The 19,516-nt window shown below is 39.5% G+C and overlaps 1 long non-coding RNA gene across 1 annotated transcript in view; it reads right to left on the bottom strand.

The window, feature by feature from the left end:
• Positions 1-19,516, bottom strand: part of LOC129526206 (uncharacterized) — a 59,711-nt gene that overhangs the window by 18,972 nt on the left and 21,223 nt on the right. Inside the window, exon 2 of the long non-coding RNA XR_008670824.2 lies at positions 11,719-11,785. This is a non-coding gene — a long non-coding RNA (uncharacterized lncRNA). The remainder of the gene's footprint in view (positions 1-11,718; positions 11,786-19,516) is intronic.

Raw genomic sequence — 19,516 nt, 5'->3', positions numbered from 1 at the left:
CTAGAAAACCCTAAAGCCTCATCCAAAAAGCTCCTAGAACTGGTAAATCAATTCAGCAAAGTTACACAGTACAAAATTAATATAAACCAATCAGTAGCTCTGCTATACACCAATAGCGACCAAGCCAAGAATCAAATCAAGAACTCAACCCCTTTCACAATACCAAACCAAACAAAGACAACAACAACAACAAAAAAACCTTAGGATTATATGTAACCAAGGATGTGAAAGGCCTCTACAAGGAAAACCACAAAACACTGCTGAAAGAAATCATAGACGACCAAACAAATGTAAACACATCCCATGCTCATGGATGGGTAGAATCAGTATTGTGAAAATGACCAGATTGCCAAAAGCAATCTATAAATTCAATGCAATTCGCATCAAAATACCACCATCATTCTTCACAAAACCAGAAAAAACTCCCTACAATTCATATGGAACCAAAAAGAGCCCGCATAGCCAAATCAAGACTAAACAAAGGCCAGGCGCAGTGGCTCACGCCTGTAATCCCAGCACTTTGGGAGGCTGAGGCAGGTGGATCATGAGGTCAAGAGATCGAGACCATCCTGGCTAACATGGTGAAACCTGTCTTTACTAAAAGTACAAAAAATTAGCTGGGCGTGGTGGTGGGGACCTGTAGTCCCAGCTACTCTGGAGGCTGAGGCAGGAGAATGGTGTGAACCTGGGAGGCAGAGCTTAGAATGAGCTGAGATAATGCCACTGCACTCCAGCCTGGGCTACAGAGTGAGACTCTGTCTCAAAAAAAAAAAAAAAAAAGACTAAACAAAAAAAAAAATTCATAGGCATCACATTACCTGACTTCAAACTATACTATAAGGCCATAGTCACCAAAACAGCATGATACTGGTATAAAAATCAGAATATAGAGCAATGAAAGAGAATGGAGAACTCAGAGATAAAGCCAATACTTACAGCCAACTGGTCTTTGACAAAGCAAACAAAAACATAAAGTGCAAAACGGACACCCTGTTCAACAAACGGTGCTGAGATAACTGGCAAGCCACATGTAGAAGAATGAAACTGTATCTTCATCTCTCACCCTATACAAAATTCAACTCAAGGTGAATCAAAGACTTACAGACTTGAAACTATGAAGATTCTAGAAGATAACATTGGAAGGAACCTTCTAGACATTGGCTTAGGCAAAGATTTTATGACCAAGAATCCAAAAGCAAACACAACAAAAACAGATGAATAGATGGGATTTAATTAAACTGAAAAGCTGCATAGCAAAAGAAATATTCAGCAGAATAAACAGACAACCCACAGAGTGGGAGAAAATGTTCACAATCTATACATCCAACAAAGGACTACTATCTAGAATCTCCAAGGAACTCAAATCAGCAAGAACAAAACAATCCCTTCAAAAAGTGGGCTAAGGATATGAATAGACAACTCTCAAAAGAAGACATACAAAAGGCCAATAAACATATAAAAAAAGCTCAACATTACTAATTGTCAGTGAAATACAAATCAAAACCACAATGCAATACCACCTCACTCTTGCAAGAATGGGCCTAATCAAAAAATCAAAAAATAATAGATGTTAGTGTGGATGTGGTGAAAAGGGCACACTTTTACATTATTGATGGGAATATAAACTAGTACAACCATTATGGAAAACAGTGTGGAGATTCCTTAAAGAACTAAAAGATCTACCAGTTGATCCAGCAATCCCACTCTCAGGTATCTACCCAGAGCAAAAGACGTCATTAAAGAAAAAGATACTTGCACATGCCCATTTATAGAAGCACAATTTGCAATTGCAAAAATATGGGACTAGTCCAAATGCCCATCAATCAAGGAGTGGATAAAGAAAATATAATATTAGCCAGGCGCAGTGGCTCACGCCTGTATCCCCGCACTTTGGGAGACCGAGGCTGGCACATCACCTGAGGTCAGGAGTTTGAGAACAGCCTGGCCAACATGGCAAAACCCCATCTCTACTAAAAATACAAAAATTAGTTGGGTGTGCTGGCGGCTGCCTGTAATCCCAGCTACTCAGGAGGCTGAGGCAGAAGAATTGCTTGAACCCAGGAGGTGGAGGCTGCAGCGAGATGAGATCGCACCACTGCACTCCAGCCTGGGTGACAGAGCGAAATTACATCTCAAAAAAAGAAAATATAGTATCTCTCTTCCTCTCTTTCTCTCTCTCTCTCATATAAAACTACTCAGCCATAAAAAGGAACAAAATAATGGTATGTACAGACATCCTGGATGGAATTGGAAACCCTTATTCTTTTATTTTTTATTTTTCCATAGTTATTGGAGTACAGGTGTTGCTTGATTACATGAATAAGTTCTTTAGTGGTGATTTGTGAGATTTTGGTGTACCCATCACCCAAGCAGTATACACTGCACCCTATTTGTAGTCTTTTATCCCTAGCCTCCCTCCCACCCTTCCTCTCAAGTCCCCAAAGTCCATTGTATTATTCCTATGCCTTTGAGTCCTCGTAGCTTAGCTCCCGCATATCAATGAGAATATATGATGTTTGATTTTTCGTTCCTGAGTTACTTCACTTAGAATAATAGTCTCCAATCTCATCAAGGTTGCTGCAAATGCTGGAAATTCATTCCTTTTTATGGCTGAGTAGTATTCCATTTTGTGTGTGTGTGTGTGTGTGGGTGGGTGGGTGTGTGTGTGTGTGTGTGTCACAGTGTCTTTATCCACTAGTTGATTGATGTGCATTTGGATTGGTTCCAGAATTTTGCAATTGCGAATTGTGCTGCTATAAACATGCATGTGCAAGTATCTTTTTCGTATAATGACTTCTTGTCCTCTGGGTAGATACCCTGTAGGATTGCTCTATCAAATGGTAGATTTACTTTTAATTTTTTAAGGAATCTTCACACTGTTTTCCATAGTGGCTGTACTAGTTTACACTCTGACCAGCAGTATAGAAGTGTTCCCTGATCACTGCATCCATGCCAACATCCACTGTTTTTTGATTTTTTTGATTATGGCCATTCATGCAGGAGTAAAGTGGTATTGCATGGTGGTTTTGATTTGCATTTCCCTGATCATTAGTGATGTTGAGCATTTTTTCATATGTTTTTTGGCCATTTGTATATCTTCTTTTGAGAATTGTCTATTCATGTCCTTAGCCCATTTTTTGATGGGATTGTTTGCTTTTTTTTTTTCTTGCTAATTTGTTTGAGTTTGTTGTAGATTCTGGATATTAGTCCTTTGTCAGATGTACAGATTGTGAAGATTTTCTCCCACTCTGTGGATTGTTTGCTTACTCTGCTGATTGTTCCTTTTGCATGCAAAAGCTCTTTAGTTTAATTAAGTCCCAGCTATTTATCTTTGTTTTTATTGCATTTGCTTTTGGGTTCTTGGTCATGAAATCCTTGCCTAAGCCAATGTCTAGAAGGGTTTTCCAGTGTTATCTTCCAGAATTTTTATACCTTCAGGTCTGAGATTTAAGTCTCATTCCATCTTGAGTTGATTTTTGCATAATGTGAGAGATGAGGATCCAGTTTCATTCTCCCACATGTGGCTAGCCAATTATCACAGCACCACTTGTTGAAAAGGGTGTCCTTTTTCTACTTTGTTTTTGTTTGCTTTGTTGAAGTTCAGCTGGCTGTAAGTATTTGGGTTTATTTCTGGGTTCTCTATTCTGTTCTACTGGTCTATGTACCTATATTTATACCAGTACCACGCTGTTTTGGTGATTATGGCCTTATAGTATAGTTTGAAATCAGGTCGTGTGAAGCCTCCAGATTTATTCTTTTTGCTTAGCCTTGCTTTGGCTATGCAGGCTATTTTTTGGCTCTACATGTATTTTAGGGTTGTTTTTTTCAAATTCTATGAAGAATGATGGTGATATTTAGATGGGAATTGCATTGAATTTGTAGATTGCTTTAGGCAGTTTGGTACAGACCATTATTTCAAGTGAAGTTACTCAGGAATGGAAAACATTGTATGTTCACATTTATAAGTGGGAGCTAAGCTATGAGGATGCAAAGGCATAAGAATTATATCATGGACTTGGGGGACTCGAGGAAAGGTTGGGAGGGGAGTGAGGGATAAAAAGACTACACATTGGATATGGTGTACGTTGCTTGGGTGACGGGTGCACCAAAATCTCAGAAATCACCACTAAAGAACTAATTCATGTTACTAAACACCACCTGTTCCCCCAAAATTTACTGAAACAATTTTAAAAAGATCAAAGTAAATTGGATGCTGTGGGTTCTCAAGGGGGACTCGTGGCTTTGCTCTTGCTTTTTTGGAATGCTTCTGCCATAACATTAAGAAACTTGGGATAAAAGACCAAATGGCCAGAGGCTTGGCCATCTCTGTCACTTTAGACACCCCATCTTAGACCCGAGATATGTGATAGCCCCAGCATTAGAGCATTCAGCACCAACCAAGCTGCTTACTGAAGCCACAGAGTCCAGGTGAGACCAACAGAACAACTGCCCAGTCAGCCCACAAAATTTTGACATCAAATCACTTATTGTTTCTCCTGCTGAGTTTCATTTTCGTTTTATTTTGCTCCTGCAGTAATACATGGCTGAAACCTGAGGCTCTCCTAAATTGGTTTTGTATCCTCCTTAAAACATAGATTAAAGCCTTGTGCATTATAAACATTCAAATATTTTAATAGAATTATTCCCCACTCTTTTCTTGATTTTTTTTTTTTTTTTTTTTTTTTGAGACAGAGTCTTGCTCTGTCTCTCAGGCTGGAGTGCAGTGGCTCAATCTCAGCTCACTGCAAGCTCCGCCTCCTGGGTTTACGCCATTCTCCTGTCTCAGCCTCCCAAGTAGCTGGGACTACAGGTGCCCGCCACCACACCGGACTAATTTTTGTGTATTTTTAGTAGAGACAGGGTTTCACCATGTTTGCCAGGATGGTTTCAATCTCCTGACCTCATGATCTGCCCGCCTCAGCCTCCCAAAGTGCTGGGATTACAGGCATGAGCCACCGCGCCTGTCCTCTTTTCTTGATTGTTAATACCTTAATCTGGTTATAAAGAAACCCAAGCACATGTTTGCAAACTAGTTTCATAATTTGGGTAAAAATATGTTTTCTGTAATATTGTATAGTCTGGGTAAGGCAAGTAAAAAAAGTTCTCACTGACTAAAATAACTAGAAAAATTTGGGAGTAATAGAGCTTTAACTCATTATAGTGATTTTGTGCAAGTCATTTATACTTGATGGATGTTGGTGAGCTCTTCCGTAAATTAGGAAGTTTGTATCAGATGAGCTCTACCCTTTCTTCTAAATTCACATTCTATCATGGAATCCATTGTAAAGACCAAGCTTAAACAGCTGTGGCCAAGGGTGCAGGAGTTGAGTTCCTTCCAAGTTTAAATCAGTCATCAAAAAGGAAAAAGACTGTTGCTTCTAGGGTAGAAGCCAAGACCCAGTGGCCACTGGTTTAAGTGATTCTGTTTCATGATATGTTTTGTCATTTGTTGGGAAGGAAATTAACTGGTGATCTTTGTCTAGCTCCCTGTGTCCATGTCATAAAGTACATCACAATTGGCAGGTGGCTGGCAGCTTCAGCAGGCAGAAGAGAACAGAATCATTTTAAGAATGAGTGGACCTCTTTATACCTCATCTAATGGCAGTTTCTTTCGCATAAACACATGTTGCAGCAGTGCTAGTGGATGCTTAACATAGTTCTATGTTTGGTCAGTAAGGGGAAGTAAGAAGATAATTTTCTTAATCTAAACCAATCTAAATAATGTCTTAAGTCTCCAGGGACACAGTATGAATACAAATAATTTTTTATGATGCAATTATTGCTCTCTCTTAGTAAATGCATGCTGCTGATCACAACAGAATGAAAACAATCTCTTCCCCTGGATGGAGTATCCAAGTACCCACTAAGGGAGAGAAGTAGGTGTTGGGTTACACTTTTACTGTGGCTGATTTCTTTGGTCTCCACTCCATAGTTAAACGCACTTGAACCTGCATTCATCCTCCCCATTTTTACCCCCTCTCCTGATCCTAGGTAAGTGACCTGCAGTCTGAGGGCAACTGTCCCCCCACCTCTGAGCCAAGTTAAGCTCTTTGACCTTACACTTTTTTCCCGGCTTGAGAAGTACAGATAAAATATCTTTCAAGGTTTCTGTAGCAACAGAAAAAAGTAAACTGAATCTCTCAAAAGTTCTCTAGTCTCCTTCATGCAAAGAAAATATACCTCCCTCCACAAATCAATGGAATGGAAATAATTTCTTTATCATTCAAGGAACCTAGCAATTTCCAGTGTGTTTAATCATGAATCATGTTCTAGATAGTCATGTGTCACACGCTTGCACATTTTATAACTTCATTCCAATGTGTTTCACATAGCAATCTTACAAGTCATTGCCAAATATTTTGGATCTTTTTTTTAAAAAGAGCAGCATAATGAAAGAAATGGTCACTAGGCCACCTGCAAAAGTTTAATATAGATTAAAGAGGATAATATTGTTAGAATAATTTTGATAGTCATGTATTTTAAACCAGTATAAATTGACTACATGGCAAAGTGTGCCATAGTCACTGAGCTTTAAAGATATAAATATTAGAGTTAAAAATACATTTCAAAACTCTTGCAAGTACTTCTGCTTCCAGCTACAGTAAAGTTCAGTGACCAGAAGTACCCTCCTTCCTTAAACAACTGGAAAACTGGACAACACCTATGAAATAATGGTGTTTAGCTACTGTGCCAGAGGTAGAATGTAACAGTGATTCCTGAGAAAAGGAACACAAATAAGGGAGCCCTATGATTGCCCCAGTTTACTGATTGGAGAACATTTTCAGACTACAGCGTAGGAAGAAAGAACAGAGCCAGAAGGTCTCACTGACTCTAGGATAGAGATAGATATAGATAATATTTTAATGCAATATTTAAAAAATCAAATTTAATGTAAAAAGTTACAATGGAAAAAATACCAAATGTTAAAGACAAAAACTGACTCTGCACTTGCACAAATTTGGCTTTGTTTGCCTTCTCCTAATCCTAGCCTTGTCTGAGAATTTTCCTTTGGATAAAGTCCAATTTCTCATTTTTTTCTTTTGTGATTAGTGTCTCTTCAATCCTGTTTAAGAAATCTTTGGCTATATCAAGTTTACGAAGGTTTTCACCTATATTTTCTCCTGGGAATTTTATTGTTTTCATTTCTAAATTTAGATATGATGAATATAAAATTAATTTTTGTGTATGATGTGAGAAAGAGATCAAAGTTCATTTTCTTCCACACCAGATATCTAGTGGTTTCAGCACCATTTGACGAAATGAATGTGTTTCTTTATCACATTACCTTGGGGCTTTTGTCAAAAATCAATTGACTATATATGTGTGGAGGTATTTTGGACTCTATTTTGTCTGTCGTTACATCATTATCACATTGTCTCAGTGTGACACAGTATCAGAAAGTGATTACTGTCACTTTGTAGTAAGTCTTGAAATCAGATGGTGTAATTATTCTAGCTTGTTTTTTGGTTTCAAAATTGCTTTGGCTGCATGTTATCGGCAGCGGTCCCCAAGCTTTTTGGCACCAGGGGTTGGTTTCATGGAAGACAATTTTTCCATGGACGAGGGGTGGTGGGGGATGGTTTGGGGATGAAACTGTGTACTACAAGCAGTGCAAGAATGTAAGCCCTGAAAAAGGAACTTGGAATGTGAGCCCAGCTATCTGACTGGGGACAAATTCCTGACTAGAGTGCAGTGAGCTGTTGTCCAAGCTGATCCTGGTACCCGTCTGTGGCCTGGGGATTGGGGACTCCTTAAATCTGAAGAAGGTTTCTTTTGTTTTAAACTGCTAGTCTACAGTTCAATTATTGTGTGATCATCTTGCATTGTGTAACTGTAACCTTAGTGATATACTTTGTTAGGGCAGATATTTGGAAAAGCCAAGGTGTTTTCCAGATCTCTCTAACCTGATGGGACTAAGCCTCTGAACTCTGTCTTCCTACAGATCTTGCTGGGGTTTTGTTTTTGGCTTTGTTGGGTGGGTATGGAATAGGGCACAGCGCTTACTTCTAAGATGCGGCCTTTTGGCGTCTCTGGAGGATATCCAAGGTGTTAACAACATTTTTACAAGCAGAACTTGACCACTAATCTCTTTCCAATGTTGTACCCTGAAGCAGCTTCTTAATCTCACGCTGACCCTGCATAGCACAACCATTAGCAAAAGACCTGCTCCAAACTTTTGGAGTCCCCTCTCTGTGCAGCTTCCTCCTCTGCAGTCCTGCCCTGTAGATTCCAGCTGCTTCATCTGCTCCTGCTGTGATCTCTGCCTCCTCAGTTGGGATGGACTAACACGATCTGCTTGCAAAGCAACTCATTGCCCTCTAGTCAGGAATTTGTCCTGAGTCAGACAGCTGGGCAGTTGTGAGGCTCACATCCCGAGTTCCTCTTCTCGGGGATCACACTCTTGTACTGCTTGTGGTCCACTGTCTCAACACAGCTGCCTCATATATTTGACCTACTGCTTGTTTATGACAGGAGCACCACTTTGATACCAGTTACTCCACTATTATCAGAAATCATTGCAGTCTTTATATAATATTAATGAAAGGGCTCTTTTCTGTTTATTTGGATTAGTATTTTTTAATCATGCATAATTCCTGTGCATAAATGAAAACTAAAAATATAAGTGAAATAAATTGGGTAAGGTATTCCTAAAATGTCAAATTCTCCTGAATTACTTCAACTCAGCGTTGTCGGTGCTTGTATTTTTCCCTACAATAGTGCTCTCTGTGCTATTGAGATCATTGGTGATGCAGTACTCCTCTAAAGAGTGATACACTATTGATTCTGTGTTTTTTTTCCAAGTTGCTGTCACTTCTGAATTTTGATGTTGGTACTTTTTAGAAGTGTAAATGTGCAGACAGTGTCACTGTGTTATGATTGCCACCCAGTCCACTGCAATTATAAGATGTCTTAGACAGTAAGAAGGCATTCAGATTTCAAAGATACTAACATGTGAAAAAATGTGCATCTTACAATCGGTGTAATATGGTATTTTACTTTTAAACATATGCATTTTAATTTAGAGAAAAAAGAAATCAACTATTTAAAACATGAAAATTTTTTTCTCATATCATGGAGACCAGCAAGATTCTAGAATTGATTCCCAGTCTTTACTGTTGCAGCAAACACAGGGCATATAATGTAATCACTGATAATTTTTTATTAATGTAGTTAATAGGAGGTAAAAGTTAATTGTGAATATCAATGCACAAAAAGAACATGGAACAAAGAACAGTATCAATCTACAAGTGTCTATTTATTTCCTGACAAGAAGTCAGGAGAAATGAGTTCTAAACTTGTATATTAATAGCTAACATTTGTTCAGTGCTTTATATATGTTGGCATTGTTCTATAAGCTTTCAGTAGAAACTTCCTTAACCACTTGAATTTAAAAGATTACTTGGCTTTCTCCATTCTGTCTGTAAAGCACACTGACATACTTACAGTACCCTGACAGCTCCAGAGAGTGGGCCCACCTCCAGGAAGCTGATCAGTTTTGCTCCTGCAAGTTGAGATGGATGTTGTCAAGAGAGTTGGGGGTGTTTGGACCCAATTTGATTATATCAGTTGCACTTATGAATGCAATTGCATATTTTCATTAAATATAACAAAATTCAATGAAATAAGAATTTTAATAGCATAAAGATTGTTTTTGTAAGAATTAACTATATTGGAAGGATTCAATTGATATAATTTATGTTTTTAATGCTGTTGAATTAGGTAGAGGTGTGCTTTGGTCCAAATGTTTGTGTCCCTTCAAAATTCATATGTTGAAACCTAATCACCAATGTGCTGGTGTTAGGATATGGGACATTTGGAATGTGTTTATGTCATGGAAGGGAATCCTCATGAATGGGATTAGCACCCTTATAAAAGAGGCCCCAGAGAGCAGCCCAGCTCCTCACGCTACATGAGGACAAAGCTAGAAGGCAGCATCTATGAACCAGGGAATGGCCCTCATTAGGCATAGAATCTGATAGTGCCTTCTTGGTCTCAGATTTCTCAGCTTCTAGAACTATGAGAAATAAATCTCTGTCATTTATAAGCTGCCTTGTTTATGATATTTTATTATAGTAGCCTCAATAGACAATGTGAAACAACAAACTACAAAATTGGAAATTATAAAACTCTAAAAGAATGCTGTATTTTGACTGACTCATCATTGTATTTATTTCTCAAAATTAAAGGGATGGAAGCTTATGGGTATGGTTTATATGAAGAAAGACGAATGGAGGCTGGGCATGGTGGCTCATGCCTATAATCCCAGCACTTTGGGAGGCCGAGGCAGGTAGATCACCTGAGGTCGGGAGTTCGAGACCAGCCTGACCGACATGGAGAAACCCCATCTCTATTTTAAAAAATACAAAATTAGCTGGGCATGGTGGCACATGCCTGTAATCCCAGCTACTTGGGAGGCTGAGGCAGGAGAATTGCTTGAACCTGGGAGGTGGAGGTTGCGGTGAGCTGAGATCATGCCATTGCACTCCAGCCTGGGCAACAAGAGTGAAACTCCGTCTCAAAAAAAAAAAAAAAAAAAAGGAAAGATGAATGGAAACAAAATAAGAGGACCCATACTCAAAGAAAAGGCCTTGACTCTACATGAAAATGGGTACATTATGTGCACACACACACACACAAAACAACAACACACAGCTAACCCTTGAACAACATGTGTTTGAACTGCACAGGGTTCACTTATACATGGGCTGTACACCAAGTATGCCTGCTTCTCTTGCTTCCCCTTCTACCTCTGTCAACTCTGCCTCTGCCACCCCTGAGACAGCAAGACCAAACCTTCCTCTTACTCCTCCTTCTCATTTCTATTCAATGTGAAGACGATGATGAAGTCCTTTATGATGATCCATTTCCACTTAATAAATAGTAAATATATTTCTCTTCCTTATGATTTTCTTAATAATATTTGATTTTCTCTAGCTTACTTAATTTTAAGAACACAGTATATAATACATATACACAGTACTTGTTAATTGTTTATGTTATCAGCAAAACTTCTAGTCAACAGTAGGCTATTAATAGTTATGTTTTGGGGAGTCAGAAGTTATATGAAGATTTTCAACTGAGTGGGGGAATCAGTGCCCCTAACCTCACATTGTTCAAGGGTCAACTGTATATGTCTTAGGTTAAAAATAAATAATTTAGTGTTAGGCTTTGTGTCCCCACCCAAATCTCATGTTGAATTGTAATCCCCAGGTGTTTAGGGAGTGACCTGGTGGTAAGTGATTGGATATGAGGGCAGTTCCCCCTTGCTGTTCTCATGATAGTGAATGAATTCTCGTGAGATCTGAAGCTTTATAAGAGGCTTTTCCCCCTTTGCATCTTTCACATGCTGTCTTGCCTGCTGCCATGTAAGATGTGTCTGCTTCCCCTTCCACCATGAATGTAAGTTTCCTGAGGCCTCCCCAGCCATGTGGAACTTTGAGTCAATTAAATCTCTTTTCTTTATAAATTACCCATTCTTGGGTATGTCTTTATAGAAGTGTGAAAATGGACTAATATTGTGTTTTTATGTTTTAATGAGTCTCTTCTTACACTAATGTTTTACTACATTTGTTTCTATTATCACACCTATTTTTCAGGTAAAGAAATTGAAACCCAGATAAAGTAAGGAACATGCTTATGGTAACACAGTGACCCAGTAGTGAAGATGGGACACATATTTAGATAACACAATTTCAGAGCTCCCCACCTCAAACTTACCAGCCTCCCACTAACTTGCTGTGTGTCCTTAGAGAAAACATTCAGCTTCTCCAAATTTATTTTTTATCTGTAAAACAAGGAAGTTGTATCAGATACCTTAGGTCTCTTTTTAATTCTAAAAAAATAACTTCTATGATTTAATTCTCTGCCACAAAAGTATGGCTCTGGTACCTATGTTCTTCATGGGTATTTTTACTGGAAAAGTCCCTACAAACAGCAGGTGAAGAAAAATACCTTCAATCTTTACTTGAATTATCACTACCTCATACTGATTACAGCATGGTGAAACTGGGGCAATCCTGGTAACAAATAGAGTTTCTCTTTGATGATTTTATACTTATTCTAAGTTCAAAATCTTATTTATTTATTTATTAGAGACAGGGTCTGGCTATGTTGTCTAGGCTGGTCTCAAACTCCTAGCCTCAAATGATCCTCCTGCCTCAGCCTCCCTAGTAGCTGGGATTACAGGCATGTGCTACCATGCTTGGCCTTCAAAATCTTTCTCTTTTTTTTTTTTTTTTTTTTAGAGTTCAAACATCAAGATGGTGGTGGAGTAAACCAGCTGGAGTCTTACCAGTGGTTGATTGGAGGTATATTGCTGAGTTTCTGGGAGCAAATGGCTCCTGTCCAGGATAACCAGTGCTCATCTTTGGCCTCTCCTGAGGACCCTTTTCATACTAAAGCTTGTTTTAAAATTCCTCTTGTCAAGATGTCTTACAACTAATGCCATTCACGTTTTTGATACCTAGATTCAAACATCTTTTTTGAATAAGGTCATACCCTACTCCTTTTGTGGCCTCATTAATCTTTCCTGGCCTTGAATAATGAATGGCCTCTGGTGGACAACTAATATCACAGTCTGATAGCACAGCACTGGTCCTGGAACCCTTCGACAATCTGTCCATGTTGGTCAAAATGTGGTAGGCATTATTATTCATTTTAATCATAACCTTAAAATCCACCCTTTATTTGGTTAACTCCACAAAGCATTTGGTTTTGTTAGTTACTATTGGGCAGTATATCAAAGACTGTATGTGTCTTTATAAGTAGACTTGAACTAAAAATGTGTATAAAATAAATGATGTTGATTAAGGGTGTTAATCCATTCAGTGGGGGCAGAGCCCTGACGACCTAATCACCTCTTACAAGTTGTACCACTCAACACTGTTTCACTGCAAATTAAGTTTCCACCTCTCAAACTTTGGGGGGGGCACATGCAAACCATAGCAACACTATATAATAAAACAGATATTACCAGGGAAGTACAATCTTGCAAGGTATGGAAAAAAATTATTTTCTCATAATTTATCATTTGATTCAGGTCATGGAATTTTCTAATTAATTCCCAATCAATTTTTGGCAATGTGTGTTGCTTCTACTTCCAGAAGATAAAGCACATAGCAAAAGTAAGCTATTTCTGAATTTTTTCATGGTCTTAAATCCTGTTACCTCAGCCCTGCATTTATCTCTGGGTGTTCATGTACAATGATCTAAATGAAATTTTTGAGATGAATATTAGTTTTTCACAACATACCAACATCTGTTCCCAATCGAGGTAATAGCGTTACAGTCAACGGGATATAAACAACTTATAGAAACATTCATGTTGAGAAAGAACCTTCTGGGACAATTGAAAGATGGATTTTCTGTTTCCCACATGAGTGACTTCCATTCAAGGGCTGGCAAAGCATTGTGACTGGAAGACAACACAGATTAGGGCAGATACAAAGATGAACCTTGGGCACAATCTAAGATCAGCCACCCACAGAGTTTTGTTTATTTTTAAAATGGATTGTTCAGATATGGCATTCCTCATATAGAAAAATGTAGTAAATGGAAAGACAGGGGTAGAGGGGTGACTTTTCTCAGATAAGACTGACAATTTATTAAACATTGTTTGACCTTAAACATTTCAGCAGGAGACTCTAAGTGTAACATAGACTTCATTTCAGGGTGGAAACTGGGGAAACTAAATAAGCATATCTCAGAATATTTATCTTTAAATGGATTCTTATTTTTTTAAATTTTACTTTAAGTTCCGGGATACATGTGCAGAACATGCAGGTTTATTACATAGGTATACATGTGCCATGGTGGTTTGCTGCACCTATCAACCTGTCATCTGGATTTTAATATCCACATGCATTAGGGATTTGTTCTAATGCTCTCCCTCCCCTTGCCCCCCTACCCCCCTAAACAGATTATTTAGTTAACAAAAAAAAGAAAAAGAAAAAGAAAAAACCCCACAACACTGTGTTCTGATCCATATGAAAATTTTAGGTTTCAGAAACAAACGGAACTATGTAGAATAAGATACTAGTAAAGAGAACAGAAGTAATTATACACCTCCTTGCCTTTTTTATGTTTATTAGCCTTAATTCAATTTTAAAGAGTTTTTGTGTCAAATGGCATATTGGCAATAAGTTTCAACAAAACCCAAGCAAGAGTGAGGCAATGTATTCTGAGCTGCCTTTGTCTTAGAGACATTGTTTCCTTTCCATCCTGAGACAAACACTGTGGAGATGTGTGCATTTGTCTTCCCAAACTCCTCACTTTCTAACAGATAGCACGCACATTGCCTGAGGATCTTCTAAGTGCTTGCCCAGGTCTTGGTGAGCTTCCTTGGTCACAGCTGCTCTGACAGTGTGACTGGCTCAATTTCCTCATTATGTGAAAGAAAAAATGTTTAGTCTATACTTCTTGAAGCATGCATAGCCCCTGGGAATATTTCTGAATAAATAGTTGCCAGTCAGATGACTTTTTCCCCTTTAGTCCTTTGTTATTCTAGAGGATTGATATCCTGGAAAGCTTTGAGGCTCTTCTAGGCCAAGCATGCAAGCAATGCCACCCAATTTAGGTGACCCAATTTTGGCTACTTAGTTTGGCCATTTACTTAACATTCTCTAATCCAGGCAACTACTGAAAGAACTGTCCTCCATATTAAACATATACAAGTCTTTAGAAAATAAATATTCCTTCCTTCTGCCTTTAGCCACTCCTGTCTAAACTTACAGATCACATCCTAAATACAAATGATCTACAGGTTTTGAGATGGCACCTCCTGTGTTGCTCTCCTCTCTTTTTCTCTCACTGTCTCAAACCCCTTTCAAGCTCTTTTTGAAGCTGGGATCGTCCTTAACCAGAAACCTTTAAAGTGAACTCTACAAAGTGTGTATGTGTGCATGCATTTTCAGAGATGGAAGGAGAATAATACCTTTTAAGGACTTCTTACAAAAAAACCTGTTAATTAAAAAATTTCAGAGTTCACTTAGGGTCCTAGGGGGAAGGACTTTGACAAAAGCAGGCCTGAAATAGTTGGGTTTGCCTAGAACTTAAATTACTCCTAGGAGTTTATCAAATGGTTTTATCCTTTAATTAGAAGAACAATTTTTGAACATTGGGTAAATCCTGTGAGGTGCCACTTAGTTCATTGTAGTAGTAATTTCAAAAATGGCACCCTGGTGACTTGACAGATTTCATGCCATTTTCAAAAGTGCCAAACTTATACTCAGACACAGAAAAAATCTGGAATGTTATCTGCATAAACCTTAATCAGTGATTTCTTCACAAAGAGACTACAATTACCAGTGCACTACAAAACCAGGGTTTCTGTAGGTGTTATCAGTGCCACCTCGCCGAGCTCTCAGGAGCGGTGACCTCTGTTCACCTTAAAACTATTATGCCTCAGCTCTGTGTTTTACAAGGGTTTCACCTCCACTGAGCTATTTCACTGCCAGGCTCTTATCTCAGTGGAGAGAGTCAGTGCCAGTGCCCCCACTAACATTTCAAGAGGGTAAAGGAAAGAACTCTCAGCTCGGGTCACAGATGTCAGGATTCACAGACCTTAACACCAGGCTCAAGGCTGGAAATCTGATACGAACATGACAAATCAAGACAAAATGGTGAAGCATTGGAATATAATCACCTACTAAGTCACTGCTATTCAAAAGTCCCTTTAGAGAACAAATTGGCGTAACACTGAATAGGAAAACATCATGTTTAAGGAGAAAGTATAGAAAGGGCAACTGTTGCATTGTCAGAATTTTTGGCACAAATTTCAACGATTTAAAGGTTGTGAACTCTAATCCTACCTTCAAAGTTTTCTTATTCCTCGTGATTTTGTTCCCTCATTTATTGTAACGTCCTCTTCATGGGATTATGGTGATAAATAATGTATGTTTTAAGGGGTTTTCTCCACTTTCCATTTGTTTTAAAAAAAGGCAATAATTCTTTATTTCAGAAATTATTTTTCTCCATCTGAGGTGTTGAACAAGTTGGAAACTGAAACTATCAACCCACTAAAGATCTAACCAAATAACACTCACCCTTCCACGTGGGTTTTCTATTCAGAGCTAATGCCGAACTGATAGCCAAATAGAAATACTCAGGTTTCAAATTGTGTAACACTCAGCTAGTGATCAAATATTTTTAAAAGCAGTAACTAAAAGGAATTTCTACTACAGGCCAGGTGTGTGGCTCATATCTGTAATTCCAACATTTTGAGAGGCCAAGGTAGCAGGATCACTTGAGCCCAGGAGTTTGAAACCAGCCTGGGAAATATAGCAAGATCCTGTCCCTACAAAAAAATTCAAACAAAAAATCGAGTGTGATGGCACATGCCTGTATTCTCAGCTACTTGGGAGGCTGAGGTGGGAGGATCACTTGAGCCCAGGAGTTCAAGGCTGCAGTAAGCCATGATGGTGCACTGCCCTTCAGCCTGGGTGACAGGGCAAGACTCTGTCTCTAAAAAACAAACAGACAAACAAAACCCAGAAAAGCAAAAACTAAAGGACATATAGCAACATAGCAGACATTTTAACCCCTTACATTGGGAACTAGCTGACCTTTGGGTCTCTTTCTGTAGCCCAGGCTACAGTGTAGTGGTCCAGTTGCAACCCCAAACTCCTGGGCTCAAGCGATCCTCCTGACTCAGCCTCCCAAGTGGCTAGGACTACAGGGTTCACTACCATGCCCAACTAATTTTTGTTATTTTTTGTAGAGACAGGACCTCACTATGTTGCCCAGGCTGGTCTCAAACTCCTGGCCTCAAGCCATCCTCCTGCCTCAGCCTCCCAAAGCATTGGGTTGTAGGAGTGAGTCACCATGCCTAGTCCAACTAGCAGACCTTTAGATTACTAGATTTCCAGAAAGAATGATTTCTGTAACTACATGCCTTCTGTGTGCTTGAGAATGGAATACATACAGAATCAATGAGTTCAACCCCACAGTATGCTTATTTTTTTTTTTTGTCTTTTTTTTTTTTTCCTTTTTCTGGAGAACGGGGTCTCACTATATTGCCCAGGCAGGTCTCGAACTCCTGGGCTCAAGCTATCCTCCCGCCTCTTAGCCTCCCTGAGAGCTGGGATTACAGGCGTGAGCCACCGCGCCTGGCCAACCCCACAGTATGAATGATGCATCATGTTATTCATACACTATAACTCCCATTGCCTAATTATACACAATGAATGTTTCAGTGATTTGGATTTCCTCCCCCAGTCCTAACAAAAAAAAAAGCACAAATTTTCTAGTGTTACTAGCATGCTCCGTGATCTTCACATCCATTTATGGAAATTTTTGGTCACAGGACAGCCTCCATCCAAATCCCTGTAGCCAAGAGCCTGGTGGTAAAATCTCTGAAGGAAATGTTTTCAGCTGGAGCTTTGTCAGAGGGCCATAGGACTTTTTTTGGGAGTCTAGTTATTCATGGAGTCTTAGTGTTGGTGGTCCATACTGTCTGGAACTGTCTTTTTCCCCAGGAAAACAGATAGCCGTGACATAGGATGGTTTTGCGGTATTAGGTTTACTATTGAGTAGGATAATTCTTTGTCGTGAGGAGCTGTCCTGTGCCTTGTAGGACATTTAGCAGCATCCGTGGCTGTTTTCCAGTAGATGCCAGTAGTACCTCTCCCCTTCCCTCAGTTGTGGCAATTAAAAATGTTCCCAGACAGGCCGGGCACGGTGGCTCACGCCTGTAATCCCAGCACTTTGGGAGGCCGAGGTGGGCGGATCACGAGGTCAGGAGATCGAGACCACGGTGAAACCCCATCTCTACTAAAAATACAAAAAATTAGCCGGGCGCAGTGGCGGGCGCCTGTAGTCCCAGCTACTCGGGAGGCTGAGGCAGGAGAATGGCGTGAACCCGGGAGGCGGAGCTTGCAGTGAGCCGAGATTGCACCACTGCACTCCAGCCTGGGCGACAGAGCGAGACTCCGTCTCAAAAAAAAAAAAAAAAAAAAAAAAAAAATGTTCCCAGACATTGCCAAATAACTCCTGGTGGCAAAATCTCCCACCTCCACAGTGAAAACCAATAGATTAAAGGAATGTTCCAGTGTCCTGCTGTTAGTACTTGGAATTTCAATCTCATCTGAGTTAACACATAAGTAACAGTGTGTTGCATTTATAATTTGCAAAGAGCTTTTCACATAGAGCACTATATTTAACTCTCACAACAGCCCTGAGATACATTTGTTGATATCCTTCTTCTAAAGACTTAGAAACTGGCTCTCTAAGTGACAAACTCTTAAAGTGACAAGTGACTAAGCACATAAAGTGGGGTTTCTGGGACATTCACCTTGGCCTTCAGCTTCCTCATTCCTGTGGTTCAGTTTGTCTGATATTACTGTGCACTAGACTACCCTATTAATTTCTCTTACATTAGGGCTGGAAGAAATCTTAGAGGTTTTCTCTTCCTTCTTAGAACAAACTGGATTGCAGAGGAATTAAATGATTTGCCCAGATAACCAAGTCTACATTGGTTTAGAAAAATTATTCATAACATTTGTTAAAGAATGCTAAGGCAGACTTTATTCAGGACCACCATGATAGGTATAGAGACCACTGAAATAAGATTTTCCAGTAGGGAGAGAGACTGGGCTCAACTTTAAACACAAGGAAAAATGGGAATTTATTGCCAAGAAGGAGCAAGGTGGGGGTCAATGGATGGAAAATTACTAACAGGAAACACCAGATGTAAGGGACAGGGAATTCTACCAAAATTGACCTGATAGGATTGTTGCTGAAGGCAGGCCAGGGTGATCATCCATCATCTGAGGGATGGTGGAGGAGGAAGAACCTGATCAGACGTCAAAGGTGATCAGATACTAAGGATGGGAGATTCTGGCTAAAGTGACTTAGCAAGATTCTTGTTAAAGTTGAACAATGCAGAGACTAACACCAAAGGCTGAAAGTCAGGTCCTATTGAAGAGAAAGTTAAGAGGAGCCTGATTAGTTTGGTCAAGGAGAGACTCTGTTTGACTTGAATCCAGCTCTCCAAGCTTCCTAACCAGTGCTGTTACATAAGTATTACATGAATGAATGATAAAATGGATACAAATTAAATACATTTTGGGGTGTGTGTGTGTGTGTGTGTGTGTGTGTATGTATGTATGTATGTATGTAGGTATGTTGCAGAGAGTAGATTTAGGGGAAAGTGGATTGAGACGAACAGGTGCTCTCAGAATAGTCAGTAATATCAGTGGGGCCAAATAATCAGGAGAAAAACAGGATGTGTTTGAGAGCCACTGTGTTCCTTGAAAAGCCTTTACCTGGTCAATTATAACTGAACTGAAGTAGCTAAGTGTTGTGGGGAGCAGTAGGGATGAAGGAGGAAATGATAAGTGTCTGCAAAGAGTCAAAACCACTGTGTAAGAGTTGGTTAAGGTGGCCCTATCCTGTCCTATTTAGCACAAGGATGTTCAACTTCATTTTTTTCCCTATAGATCCTTTGGTCCTGGCTTAGGCATCTCCTCCCCTGAGATGCTGTCCCTCCCTCTCCATTCAGCTGGTTGCTGGCTTAGTG

Source organism: Gorilla gorilla, chromosome 14, assembly GCF_029281585.2.
Source record: "Gorilla gorilla gorilla isolate KB3781 chromosome 14, NHGRI_mGorGor1-v2.1_pri, whole genome shotgun sequence".
In the NCBI taxonomy this organism is placed as follows: domain Eukaryota; kingdom Metazoa; phylum Chordata; class Mammalia; order Primates; family Hominidae; genus Gorilla; species Gorilla gorilla.
This window is presented reverse-complemented; position numbering and strand designations above follow the sequence as displayed.